The sequence below is a fragment of the Hibiscus syriacus genome, unplaced genomic scaffold, assembly GCF_006381635.1.
Source record: "Hibiscus syriacus cultivar Baekdansim isolate YM2019G1 unplaced genomic scaffold, ASM638163v2 tig00111201_pilon, whole genome shotgun sequence".
NCBI lineage: Eukaryota > Viridiplantae > Streptophyta > Magnoliopsida > Malvales > Malvaceae > Hibiscus > Hibiscus syriacus.
The window spans coordinates 25,236-39,894 of NW_024063017.1; positions in this window are offsets into that span (position 1 = coordinate 25,236).

Below are 14,659 nucleotides of genomic sequence, written 5' to 3' on the forward strand. Positions count from 1 at the left end.
GATAAAAAAGTGTTCAAATCAAGTAATTCTAAACTCAGAAGTAAGACAGTGGGCTGAGAACTTACAAAGATAAGAAGGAGACAGTCTGCAGGATGATTATGTATCTGACTTGGCCAGTTATGCTCCAGTTTCACTAAAAAGAAATGATATGCAAGATTTGCGAAGCATTTGGGAAAGTTGGGATTCAAACAAAAAATTGCAGTTTTATCAGACTTACGGAGACATCCCATATTTGCTCTATGTTGAAGTTGATGATGAATTACTCAGAGCCCTAATTCAATTCTGGAATCCAGGGTACAATTGCTTCACTCTCAATAAAGAAGACTTGGTCCCTACTATTGAAGAGTACACAACTTTGTTACATATCGAAGGGGCTTTGGAGAATCGAATCTATTCAAAGTCAATTAAAACTCAACCCTTTCGAGTTAAATTAGCAAAGATTGTCGGGGTACGAGAAGAATGGGTAGCATCCCGTACAAAACAAAAAGGAGAAAGCGAAGGCATTGCTTGGACCAACATTAAAGAACTTATTCAGAGTCATCCAGATATTAAAGTACGATTCGATTTATTTGCTCTGGGTATGTATGGTATGATCATCTTCCCAAAAGTATTGGGATATGTTGAAGCCGCAGTGGTAGATTTGTTTGAACAGCTACCGAAAAAGATTAATCCTGCTTCTGCAATCCTAGCAGAGACCTTCAGATCGTTAAATGCTTGTAGAAAGCTAGGAGGTGGACGATTCTCAGGGTGTACCCAGTTGTTATATGTTTGGATCCGTAGTCATTTCTGGAGGACAGAAAAAGTTTCATACCGACGCTTTAATACGGATTACTCACCATTAAAAGAATTTCTGGAGCAGGAATGGCCGAAAGAAATTAAGAAAGATATGTGGATTAATGCCTTTCTAAATCTGCAAAGCAATGACGTTGTTTGGCGAGCCCCGTGGAAAATACAAAGGGAATTCTTTTACAAATGTGGAGATTACAACTGGATAATGCTGCTCGGATTATGGGGAGGAATTGGATATGCACCACTTCTGGTCATAAGACAGTATGAAGGTCGTCAATTTGTACATGTCACTGCTGGATTACAGTCATCTGAGTTCGCATTCCATAGCAAAAATTATAAAAGAAGTATCATGGAAGCCGTTACAGCTTGGAAAACAACTTTTTGTATCCGAGCTAAAGCAGCAAAAGAAATGCTAACTCCTGATTATGAAGAATGGAGATCTGTCAGGAAAAATGAAAATATTCCTCTACCAGATCAAAAAGAGGATATCTCTATGGAAGATCGCATTAAGGTGGTTCCGTCAGAGATTGAAATCTTGAGAGCTGAGTTTGAAGCAGAAAGAGAAGGCTGGTCAAAAGAATTAGAGCAAATGAGACAAGATAAAGTTATGTTGGGTGTGGACATTGCCTTCATTCATCACAATGTGCAATGTTGAGGAAAGATAAAGAAAAAGTTGATGATGAATTCAGAGCATTACAGAAAAATTACCAGAAGTTATATAAATCCCGGAAAGCATCAAGACCAAGCCAATCAACGGTACAGATGACTAGAGAGTTGAACATCGAGAAAAGTCGAGTTGAAGATCTTAAAGGAAAGAATAGCCGTCTACTCAAAAGCCTTGAGAAAGGAAAGCAAAAAATGGAAGATTTTGAGGTCGACAGAAGAGAGCGAATTATAAAACACAAGGCTGAACACCGCGAGATCATGAATGAAATGCAAAGAGAAAGGGATCGAGCCAAAGATTTAGAAGAAATGAAGAATGACATCTTTAATAAATTTGAAGGTGAGAAAAATATCATGTTCAAGGGATTTGAATCTGAAATGAACCAGTTGATTGCTGAACTTGAAGTCAGAGGCCAAAAGATGGAAGAATCCAATGTTGAAAAAGAAAAATGGGAGTTGGAAAGAAAAAATTTCAACACCAGACTTGAGGTAGAGCAGGAAGTGGCTAGAAATTGGATGCAAAGATGCAGAAACAAGGATGTTCAAATCCAGAAGCTTAATCAAAGAATGCAAGAAGCACGAACAAAACTCGAAGAAGATCTGGATCAGTCTAGAAACAAAAATACAGAGTTTAATGCTTACATTTCGCAACTTGAAGAATCATTGTTTCAAGAAAAGGTTCGTCTAGGACCTAATGACCTCAAAGAAAGTAATGAGGAAAATGCTTCACTGCGAAGACGCATTAAAGATCTTGAAAAAATTCTGCACAATTGTCAAGTCAGAATTACTGAGTTAGAGCAAACTCTTGAAGGAACGAATGAACAATGGCAAAAGTCAACTGATTTCTATGTTGAAAGAAGTGAAGAAAAAAGTAATATGGTGTTCGAGTCCATGGTTCAAATGAGCGAAGTTGCTAGATATGTTGGGGAATTAGCTGTTGAAGCCAAAATAATTGAGCATCACGTTGATCCAGTTTCTAAGATCGGAAAGAAGGTGTCATGGTTAATGAAAGAAATTATAGAGCTTAATAGGAAAGCTACGCCTTATCTGTAGTTATGAAATATTATAAAGAAACTTTTGTATGCCGATGAAAGTTGTTCTATGACAGTTAACTTTTTGGGATCAATGTTTTTTTTGCATACATACATTATACATACATTCATCATTCATTTCATAATTTTCTCTATGAATAATTTTATAATTTTTATTATTAAGATAAAATTCATTAATTAAAATTTGGAAAGAATAATATCAAAAGATTTTTCAATCGCAGTTATTCTGGCCAAAAGAGAAATACAACATCACTACGGTACTAGACAAGCTACTAAAAGAATTATGGAGGATAAAATACAGCGTATTGAGGAACATCATCATAAAGAACAAGAAGAAATGAGAATGAAGCTGGAAAAAATTGAAGCCAGTATTGCAAATTCACAAGACAATATGATGAAGAAAATAGAGGACATGTTTAAAAGGCAGGCTATCATTGGAAAAATGCATGAAAATCCTATATCTTTAGACCAAGAACCCATATATCCTCAAGGTTTTCCACCAGAACCAATTTATCACTATGGTACTACACCTATACAAATCAATGCTCATACATCTGCATTACAAGAAGCCAAACCACATGAAAATCAACAAGTGGATCCTGCATCTTCAAGCAAAAATCCGCTTATATCAGATGTGAAAATAGGGGATCTTAATACTGAGCATTTAATCCCAGATTTGAATGAGTTGAATGAGAAACAAAAAGTAAATGAAGAACTGACCAGACAGATCAAGAGCTTAGAAGAAAGAATGAAATCCGTGGAAATAACTGAATCATTCTATGGGTTTGATGCTAGTGAGTTGAGTTTGGTTCCAGACTTAATCCTCCCTATCAAGTTCAAGGCTCCCGAATTTGATAAATATGACGGTACTACATGCCCTTCATCCCACATTACTATGTTTTGTCGAAGAATGGCAGGATATGTGAAGGACGAGAAATTGTTAATTCACTGCTTTCAGGATAGTTTGACAGGACCGGCTTTAAAATGGTATACTCAATTAACCAAAGCCAACATTAGATCCTGGAAAGATCTGGCTAAAGCATTTTTAGAGCAGTACCGCCATGTAACAGACATGGTTCCTGATAGATGGACTCTCCAAAATTTGGAGAAAAAGAATAATGAAACATTCAGACAGTATGCCCAGAGATGGCGTGACACTGCGGCCCAAGTTCAACCACCTTTGTCAGAAAAAGAGGCCACAGTAATATTTGTTCATACATTGAAGGCTCCTTATTTAAATCATCTAATGGGGAATGCAACTATAAATTTTGCAGATTTGGTCATTTCTGGAGAACTCATTGAAAATGTCTTGAAAAGTGGCAAAATTGAATCAAATGAGGGGTCTAGTTCCAAAAGACCTACGTACCGGAAAAAGGAGAATGAAGTCAACAATGCAAATTCTTACAGCAAGGATTCATCGAAAAGTGTTACAATAACCCAGCCAAGGGTTAAGAAAGAGAAAACAAACACGAATCGAGCAGATTCCAGAGGATCTCGAAAGGAAAATGAAAGGTTGTCTTTTACACCTTTACCAGTACCATATGCTGAGATCTATGATTCACTGTTAAAAGCAGATGTCATACGGCCTTATCCTTTGGTTCCCATGCAACCACCATTCCCTCCTTGGTATGATACAAAAGCACACTGTGTTTACCATGAAGGAATCACGGGTCATTCTATTGAAAAATGTTTGGCATTCAAAAGGGTGGTTCAAAATTTGATCAACACTGGGAAGTTGGAATTCAATACACCATCTGCATCAAATCATCCATTGCCAAATCATGGAGATAAAAATGTGAATGCAATTCAAGAAGAGAATAGAAAGAAAGCAAAAACTGACATTTCTGAAATTAAATCTCCGTTTGTTTGGGTATTCCAACAACTCTCTTTAGCCGGTATAATTCCACAACAATTCAGGCCAAAGCAGAATGAAGGCAAGAATTATTGTGAATATCATCAGGAGAAAGGGCATAAAATTCAACTATGTCCTGAATTTAGGGATTTGGTGCAAAAATTGATGAACAACAGAGAAATAGAATTCTTTGAAGAAGAACCAGGGAAAAAAGAAGATGATGTTTGCTCATCAGAGGATTCTAAACCTAGTCAAAGAACAAATGATCCTGTGATCATAAATGTGAAATCATCTACGGTGATTCCTGCAACAATAAAGCCGAAAGTAGTTATCACCACTCCTCTACCATTTCCATACAAAGATACCCGCAGGGTACCTTGGAATTATACTACCAATGTTTCAATGGTAGGAGGATCTGTTTCTCTAGAAAAAACAGAAGAAAAAATACAGAGTTTGGGTACAACATCGACATCTGAAGTAATAAGCGAAGTCGGTTTCTTTACAAGAAGTGGGAGATGTTACTCTCCCGAAACATCCAATGCTTCAGAACAAGTGAAAGCAAAAGGAAAAGCCATGGCAATACCTCAGAAGGTATTTGATGATGAATCCCCTCCAGCATTCAATGAGCCTGTGACAGAAAAACAAGCTCAAGAATTTTTGAAATTCCTGAAACACAGTGAGTATAGTGTGGTTGAACAACTACACAAACAACAAGCGAGAATTTCTATTCTTGATCTATTGATGAATTCAGAAGCACATAGAAATGCTTTGATGAAAATTCTCAATCAAACATTCATCCCTGAAGATATATCCCTCAATAAACTTGACCGAATTGTGGGACATATAGCCGCTGACAATTACATAACGTTCACGGATGATGAAATACCGGAAGACGGAATGGGGTCAGTAAAAGCTTTGAACATCACAACACATTGTCATGGTCATGTGTTGCCAGGAGTATTGATTGACAATGGATCCGCTCTCAACTTGATGCCTCTAGTAACACTTCAAAGAATTCCTGTAGATCAATCACACATGAAGAGTTATCAAAATGTAGTGCGAGCATTTGATGGTACTCAAAAAGAAGTGCTTGGGAAAATAGAAATACCGTTGTTAATTGGCCCAGTCGTGTACAATATTGACTTTGTGGTGATGGACATCCACCCTACATATAATTGTCTATTAGGGAGGCCATGGATTCATTCAGCAGGAGCCGTTCCATCTTCATTACATCAGAAATTGAAATTTGTTGTTGATGGACAACTAATATGCGTAGGAGCTGAAGAAGAAATCATTGCGTCAATAACAAGTGATGTTCCATATATCGACACCAATAATGATGCTCTTGAATGCTCTTTCCGAGCTCTTGAATTTGTAAATGCAACCTTTATTGCAGAAGGAAGCAAAATTCCATATCCCAGATTGTCTGATTGCACCAAGATGACGGTACGACAAACTTTAGGCATCGGAGCTAAAGCTGGGAAAGGTCTAGGAAAGAATCTTCAAGGGATTTCAGTTCCTGTCAAAATAAAGATGAATAAAGATCGTTTTGGGCTTGGATTTAAGCCCAATTTTCAGCAAAAAAACAAAGAGATGAAAAGAAGATGTGAAGACAGAAAGGCAAAATTGAAAGGAGGAGAAATCCTTTGGAAACACATGTCATTCCCACAGTTGAAGACCATATTCAGATCAGGGAGAACAATTAATGTAGAACAACAGCTTGTTGAAGCCTTTAAAGAAGAAAAGTTGACGAAAGATCAAGACATAGTTGAAAAAGCTATGAATGGATTATTTATCAACATGATCATGAATGACAACAAGACTGGCAAATATTTGGATAGGATTCGCCCATGTTTTCCTGGAGAAACACTCAACAATTGGACCACTGAAGATCTTCCTATAGTTTTTAATATTAACGCAGAGTAATATTCAGAACTAATCTTTATGTTTAGCTCAAAAATATGAAAACTTTTTGTTATCTTGTAAAAGAAATTATGTTAAATATAAGAAATTTTCTTTAAAATTTTCATATGGCAATCATTCTTTACATTTTCTTACATTTTTACATTTATTTATTTCATAAATTTACTATATTCTTTCGGAAATATGTCCGACTTAAATTTGCAGGTATTACCGTGTTAATAGCATGTTTATTCCTAAATTTAATCCAGTGATAAATTTAGAGCAGCCTATATGTCTGGAAGAAATCAATGGGTGTGAGGATGAACTGGAATGTGATGTTCCTACTGAACTATTAAGATTGGTAGAAAAAGAAGACAAACAAATTCTACCCCACAAAGAAGAGGTTGAGACTGTGAATTTGGGAACAGATGAAGAAATAAAAGAGGTGAAAATTGGTACTACTCTGACCATCCAGATAAAACAAGAATTGATAAATATCCTTCAAGAGTTCAAAGATATCTTTGCCTGGTCTTATCAAGATATGCCTGGTTTAAGCACAAATATAGCGATACACAAGCTTCCAATCAATCCAGAATATAAACCGGTTCAACAAAAGCTCAGACGAATGAGGCCAGAAATATTGTTGAAAATCAAAGAAGAAGTAATGAAACAGATCAATGCAGGTTTCCTACAGGCAGCTAAATACCCAGAATGGGTAGCCAACATTGTTCCCGTACCAAAGAAAAATGGGAAAGTTCGAATGTGTGTGGATTACAGAGATCTCAACAAAGCTAGTCCGAAAGATAGCTTTCCATTACCTCACATAGACACATTGGTGGACAATACTGCAGGGCACGCATGGTTTTCATTTATGGATGGCTTTTCAGGATATAATCAGATAAAAATGAATCCTGAAGACATGGAAAAAACAACATTTGTAACCATGTGGGGCACATTCTGTTATAAAGTGATGCCATTTGGATTGAAAAATGCAGGGGCAACGTATCAAAGAGCCATGGTAACTTTGTTTCATGACATGATGCACAAAGAGATTGAAGTATATGTAGATGACATGATTGCCAAATCCCGAACTGAAGAATAACATATTCAAAATTTGAGGAAGCTTTTCCAAAGATTGAGAAAGTATCAATTAAAGCTCAACCCCGCTAAATGCACTTTTGGGGTAACTTCCGGGAAACTTTTGGGATTTGTAGTCAGCAAAAAAGGAATCGAGATTGATCCAGATAAAGTCAAAGCAATTCAAGATCTTCCACCACCCAATACAAAAAAAGAAGTTCGAGGCTTTTTGGGAAGATTAAATTATATATCTCGGTTCATTTCTCAATTAACTGACAAATGTGATCCAGTGTTCAAATTACTTCGAAAGAACAATCCTGAAGTCTGGAATGAAGAATGTCAAGAAGCTTTGGATATTATTAAGAAATATTTATCCAATGCCCCAAATTTAGTATCACCAATGCCTGATAGACCATTAATTCTCTACTTGACGATCTTCGAAAATTCGATGGGATGTGTACTAGGACAGCATGATGAATCTGGAAGAAAAGAAAAAGCTATTTATTATCTGAGCAAGAAATTTACTGATTGTGAAATTCGATATCCACCAATACAAAAATTATGTTGTGCCTTGGTATGGACTACTCGAAGACTCAGACAATATATGTTATACCATACTACTTGGTTGATATCAAAACTTGATCCTTTGAAATTCTTAATGGAATCACCAGCTTTGACAGGTAGAATGGCTAGATGGCAGATGTTATTATCTGAGTTTGATATTGTATATGTCAACCAAAAAGCAATAAAAGGAAGTGTTATAGCTGATTTTCTGGCCAGTCGTGTATCAAATGATTATCAGCCTTTGAACTTCAATTTTCCCGATGAAGATTTGTTGTGCATATCCATGAATGAAGAAGTCAGAACAAATGATGAATTATCAACTTGGAAGCTTTACTTTGACGGAGCATCTAATGCTTTGGGACGAGGAATCAGGGCAGTGTTAATTTCTCCTGAAAATGTTTATTATCCCTTTACAAGTAGACTGGAGTTTTTTTGTACCAATAACATGGCGGAATATGAAGCTTGTGTCATGGGATTGAAAGGAGCTATAGAAAGAAAGATCAAATGTCTCAAGATATATGGAGATTCATCTTTAGTGGTGTATCAATTGCGAGGAGAATGAGAAACAAAAGATCCCAAATTGTTGGAATATCGAAATTTTACCCTCGAATTAGTGAAAGAATTTGAGAGAGTTACCTTCAATTATCTCCCTTGAGAAGAAAATCAAATGGCAGATGCTTTGGCTACATTAGCTGCTATGTTTCAGGCAACTAAGAAAGTTGATATGATGCCAATCAAAATGCAAGTATATGAAATTCCTGCACATTGTTATAGTGTGGAAGAAGAGGTAGATGGTAAACCATGGTATCATGATATCCTGCAATATATCAAAAATCAAAGTTATCCACCAAATGCATCGGAAATTGATAAAAGAACCTTGAGAAGAATGGCTGCTGGATATTTTCTTGATGGAGAGATTATGTATAGAAGAAGCAATGATCAAATGCTATTGAGATGTTTAAATACCAGCGAAGCTCGAAACGTCATTGAAGAAGTACATAGTGGAATATGTGGAACACATGCAAATGGTCTTTCCATGGCCCGAAAAATAATGAGATATGGATACTATTGGGCTACCATGCACACAGATTGCATTGACTATGCAAGGAAATGTCATAAATGCCAGATATATGCAGACAAGATTCATGTACCCCCATCTCCTTTACATGTAATGACAGCACCCTGGCCATTTTCTATGTGGGGAATAGATGTCATTGGTGCAATCACACCAAAAGCATCGAATGGACATTGTTTCATTCTTGTGGCAATTGATTATTTTACCAAATGGGTTGAAGCTGCTTCATATACCAATATTAAGAGGTCCACACTCTGTAAATTCATAAAGAAAGAGATAGTTTGCCGATATGGTCTACCAGAAAGGATCATTACAGATAATGCTCTGAACCTAAACAACAAAATGATGACCGAACTTTGTGCACAGTTTAAGATCAAACATGCAAACTCAGTGGCATATCGTCCAAAGATGAATGGGGCAGTTGAAGCAGCAAATAAGAACATCAAGAGAATCATTACAAAGACTACTGAAACTTACAAAGATTGGCACGAGAAGTTACCTTTTGCTCTATATGCATACCGAACTACTGTTCGAACATCCACTGGGGCAACACCGTTTTCTTTAGTCTATGGGATGGAAGCAGTCTTACCAATTGAAGTTGAGATTCCATCGCTTCGAATATTGAGAGAAATAAAATTGGATGAATCTGAATGGATCCAAGCTAGGTTTGATCAATTGAATCTTATTGAGGAGAAAAGATTGAAAGCTATTTACCATGGACATATGTATCAGAAACGGATGATGAAGTCTCATGACAAAAAAGTACATCCAAGAGAATTCTAAGAGGGTGATCTAGTACTAAAAAAGATCTTGCCTATACATAAAGATTTCCGTGGGAAATGGAGGCCTAATTGGGAAGGGCCATACATTGTAAAAAAGGCTTTTTTCCGGAGGAGCATTGATCTTGGCAGGAATTGATGGAAAAATTCTGAAAAATCCAATAAACTCGGATTCTGTCAAGAAATATTATGCTTGAAGAAAAAAAAAGAAAAAAAAAAGAAAAAAAGAAAAAGAGAAAAAAGAAAAAGGGGGGGTCAAGGTGAAAACCCGCAAAGGGCATCTTGTAACCAAAGGAAGGATTTGAGTTGAAAACCTGAAAAGGCGGCTCAAATACAGGTTGATATTAGGCATCTGGCAATTGAACTCTCTTAAGATTTTGACAGTTTGGAAGAAATTTCACATCTACAAGCATTTCGACAACGTTTGAGATCTTCCAGACAAAAGCTTACATCATTTCTCTAAATTGTGTCAACTTGATTAATTTAGAAATACTTATGCTTATAATTTGTTGAGACATTTGAATTTTTATCATTCTTATGCTTGCCATAACTTTGAATACAATTCTATCTATTTCAAGTTCAATTTATTTGAAAATTCAATTTATTCTTTATATGAATTAACATAATTTTGAAATAATTTAAAGATTTCTGAATATCACTTTATGTTAATACTTTTAAATACATGGAATACAAAGTAAGCAAATCATCATCATTTTAAAGCCATGAACATTAAGATTGTTACACGGGATGCTACCGATAACAAGGTCGAATCCGCCAAATCTACTCATCAATTACTCCAATCGATCACTGTTCAGTTCTTGCACATCTATTTTCAAAGATATACTAAGACAGTAGAAGGTGATCTTTGCAGCACTGATTCCAGCAAAAAGAAACAAGACATTGATATCACTGGGAAACATGTCTCTATACAGATCCTTGTGTATGGTTTTTAAGGAAAACTAGAAGTATTTCCACCTCATCAGGTTCAAGTGGAACAACTTTATTCCTTCCAACCCATACTAGATTCCATTTTCAGCACTCATCAAGAACATACTTCTGGACACTTGAAGGTGGCTCATTGTCATAAGCTTCAAGAGCCTTACAGATCCTTTCTGTCAATTTGGCACTTCCTGTACATGTTTATAAACAGTTCAACTTTGTTCTTGGATCCCATGAAAGCCATCATTTCTTTGTCAATGGAAAAGCATCAGCACATGGAAGAAGCAGAATAAGAGAAAATCTGTTCTTAATTGACAGAATTATGAATATAGCCCTTTTCAGTATAGTAGCATGGAAATGCTTCGAATCTACAAATTCTGGCTCTACATCGAATAAGCATTGTGATATATTAGTCCAAACATTAACTGGAAGATGAATTTGCCAATAGCATCTTCTGGAAGTGTTCTTTGAGTTATCTGATCTGGTTTGGCAGAACCAATCATTGAATTGGGAAGATGAATGTGCTCATAGCATCTTCTGGAAGTGTTCTTTGAGTTATCTGATCTGGTTTGGCAGAACCAATCATTGAATTGGGAAGATGAATGTGCTCATAGCATCTTCTGGAAGTGTTCTTTGAGTTATCTGATCTGGTTGGACAGAACCAATCATTGAATTTGGAAGATGAATTTGCTAATAGCATCTTCTGGAAGTGTTCTTTGAGTTATCTGATCTGGTTTGGCAGAACCAATCATTGAATTTGGAAGATGAATTTGCTCATAGTAGAAATAAGGAGACTCAATAGCATCTTCTGGAAGTGTTCTTTGAGTTATCTGATCTGGTTTGGTAGGAACTACAGAACCAATCATTGGAATTAAAAGATGAACTGCATGATCGTCTTCATTAAGAAGTTTCTTTTCAAGCTTCTTTTGCTTATTCCTTTCCCAAAAATCATAGCACAAGTTTTGCCTTTGCTTGTAATTAGGATCATTACATAATGGCTTCCCATCTTTTACCGGAAGAAGTGCATCAGCATCTTTAGTCATTTGAGCAGCACATATAAAATCTATCAATTTTGCAATTGATGAATCTGGACCACATTTCTACATGGCTATTGAAGCTTCAGCCTTTGAGAATCCCATTTTTGTCAAGTATAACAGTTTATTCTCCTCATCAGAATCAGAATTCAAGATTTCTCGGTATTAGAAGAACTATCGATATCTGTGAAATCATCTTGAAAGGTCACTTCATAATCAAATGAATTGTTATCAGAATCAACATGTTGCCTGAATGCAAGCTTTTCAAGAGCTTATACTATTGAGTTTTATTCTCAAGAGGTTTTGTGACATTATATCTACACCTACATTTGTCAAAGATGATATATTCTTTGATTTGAAGAAGAAAGATTTATTGGGTTTTTACAATTGAAGAAATACTCAATTCACCAATCTGAAATCAAACAATTTAACATTCATGCATCATATTTAGGCATTTTCAAAAATAGATGCATTTTCATTCATTTTTATTCTTGTTGAATTTTTAACAGGAATTTCAAAGATTTTAGCAAAGATTCAAATCTATCATTTGATGGATTGATATTTCCAGAGAAAGTTCATAATGAGAAGAACTCATCTGAAGAAGGAAGAAGAAGTTCATAATGAGAAGAATTTGTTCAACTTTTTACCTGAATTCATCAAATTGATGGATTAGCTTTTCCAGAGAAGGTTCATAATGAGAAGAACTCATCTGAAGAAGGAAGAAGAAGTTCATAATGAGAAGAATTTGTTCAACCTTTTACCTGAATTCATCAAATTGATGGATTATCTTTTCCAGATAAGTTCATAATGAGAAGAACTCATCTGAAGAAGGAAGAAGAAGTTCATAATGAGAAGAACTTGTTCAATCTTTTGCTTGATTTCATTATTTGATGGATCAACATTGCCAGGTAGAGTTCATAATGAGAAGAACTCGTCATCTGAAGAAGAACTTGTTCAATAATTCTATCACAGAAGGAGATAGATTAGCATTAGCCTTTCTAGAGAAAGTTCATAATGAGAAGAACTCATCAAAAGCTTATTCAACCTTTTGAATGACTCTATCACATAAAGAAAGAGGTCAGCATCATCCCCAGCATAAAGTTCATAATGAGAAGAACTCATCTGAAGAAAGAGAAGAATTTATTCAATATCTCCATTATGATCAAGTGAAGCCAAATGGATAAAAAATTTTATTATCTTTTCATCTTTGCCCTATTCTTGCTAACACAAGAATGAGCAAAGAGGGGCAGTTGAAGATACTAATTTTTTACCCATATTAATTGATTATTATTATTATTATAATAATTATTATTATTATTATTATTATTATTATTATCATTATTATTATTATTAAATATATTAAATACATATATAAATATTATTAAAAATAATTAATTACAAACCAATTTTCTGGCCCAAACCAAACTGAAACCCAAAATATTTAGGGTTTCAGTTAGGGTTTCCTAACCCTAATCCCAGCCGCCTCAGCTTGCTGCCGTTGGATCTGGCAAGATCCAACGGTCCAGATGGTTCCAGATATAAACCCTAGGGTATGATACCCTAGGGCCACGCGGCCGCCGCTGCTGCTCTCTGCCTCCGCCGCTGCCACGTCCCAAACGAAGACTCCAGAAGACCCAGCTGCCCTCTACACGCCATGGCTAAGGGGTGAGTCACCACTGGTAGTCCGGTGACTCATCGAAACCCCCTCTTCGGACCGGTCCGATGGCCACACCGGTGGTGGCTATAAAAGCCACCACCCGAACCTGCAACAAAAAAAACAAAGACAAAAAAAAAGGAAGAACACAGAGCCGGAGAAAGAAAAAAAATAGAGAAACAATATATTTTCAAACTACTACCAACGATCTCAGTCAACATCCCACAACCAGCAACCAAAAATAGAAGAAAAAGGAGGAGAGAAGCTTACCGAGGAAGACGACCACCGGATCTCACCAAAACCTTCGAAAAACCGAAGGTATATTTTTTAGATTTGCTCCGATCGAGAGCCGTTTAAAGGAAAAAATCATCGGAACCGTCATTAGGACGGTCCGATCTACGTTTCAATGTAAAAAAAAATATTCCGGCCACCGGATGTGGTGGCCGACGGCGGACTTGACGGTGGCCGGCGGCAGAAGAACACCGGTTGACGGTGGCCGGCCGGCTGGCTTCTCTCTGTTTTAGAGAGAAGCGAGAGAAAAATTCTCTCTCTCAGAGAAGAGAGAGAGAGGAAAAATGAAGAAATGAAGCTGGCCCTTCGGGCCAGCCGGTTTTGGACCTTATATAGACCTTCCCGAACGACGTCGTTTCGGGAAGGACTATGCGCATAATTATATAATAGTTAAACCCCGTCCGCCGTCCTCCTAACTTGTAAACTTTACATTTTAGTCACTAAATCGAATTTATAATATTTTTTAATTTAGTCTTCGAATTTCAATTTTATTCATTTTAGTCCTTTATATTAAAATAATATATTTAGGATAAATAACAGATTTGATCCCTTAATTTTAATAAATAATATTTTAATCCCTAGTTTATATTTTTAATTTATTTTATTATAATATCCGAATTTTAGATAATTTTATTTTAGTCACTAAATTATTAAATAAGAAAATAGCATGTTTAATCCCTATAATTCTGATTAATTATGAATTAGGTTTTTCAATTTTAATTTCACTATATTTTAGTTATTTATTTTAAGTATTTTTTATTGCTTTTAAATATATAGTTAGAATTGTATTTTTTTTAATTTTTATTTTTTTATATATTTAAATGTTGTTAAAAATATATAATAAATAAATATTTATTTTAATATTTATTTTTCAATATCAAAGAAAAGGACAGTCTTAATACAACTGGATGTCCTATTCTGATATTTTAAAATTAAAAATTAAACAATATTATTTAAATTAATATTTAAGAAAAGAGCTATCTTAAGG